General features: G+C 41.5%; 1 non-coding gene across 1 annotated transcript; it reads right to left on the reverse strand.

The window, feature by feature from the left end:
- LOC116561268 lies at nucleotides 1-106 on the reverse strand. Its single transcript, XR_004273362.1, has one exon. It is a non-coding gene; the product is annotated as a U6 spliceosomal RNA (small nuclear RNA).
- Between the last annotated feature and the right edge of the window lie 614 nt (nucleotides 107-720).

Consider the following 720-nt stretch of genomic DNA (forward strand, 5'->3'; position numbering starts at 1 on the left):
AAAAATATTAAATTCTTCAGGAATTTGCATGTCATTCTTGCACAGGACCATGCTAATCTTCTCTATATAGTTCCAACTTTAGTGTACACACTGCCAGAGCCAGCACATCCTACTTCCAATTTTACTTTCACTATACAGTTATATGCTGCATAACAATGACAGTCAATGACAGGCCACGTACACTGCAGTGGTTATATAGATTATAATACTGTATTTTTACTGTACCTTTTCTGGTTTAAATACGCAAATACCATTGTGTTACAATTGCCTACAGTATTCAGTCCAAAAGCATGCTGTACAGGTTTGTAGCCTAGGAGCAATAGGCCATACCATATAACCTACTTGTGAGGTAGGTCACGCCATCTAAGTTTGTCTAAGTTCACTCTATAGTGGTCACACAATGACAAAATCACCTAATGATGCATTTCTCAGCATAGTACCTCATCGTTAAGTGATGCATGGCTATAGTCTTTTCTTTTTTCCTTTTTTAAGAGAGAGTCTCGTTCTGTTGCCCAGGCTGGAGTGCAGTGGTGTGATCTTGGCTCACTGCAACCTGTGCTTCTCAGGTTCAAGCAATTCTCATGCTTCAGCATCCAGAGTACCTGGGACTACAGGCATGCACCACCACGCCTCGCTAGTTTTTGTATTTTTAGTAGAGACAGGATTTCACTGTGTTCGCCAGGGTGGTCTTGAACTCCTGACCTCAAGTGATCTGCCCAC

Source organism: Sapajus apella, unplaced genomic scaffold (assembly GCF_009761245.1).
Source record: "Sapajus apella isolate SASKATOON/1434 unplaced genomic scaffold, GSC_monkey_1.0 scaffold28, whole genome shotgun sequence".
Classification (NCBI taxonomy): Eukaryota; Metazoa; Chordata; class Mammalia; order Primates; family Cebidae; genus Sapajus; species Sapajus apella.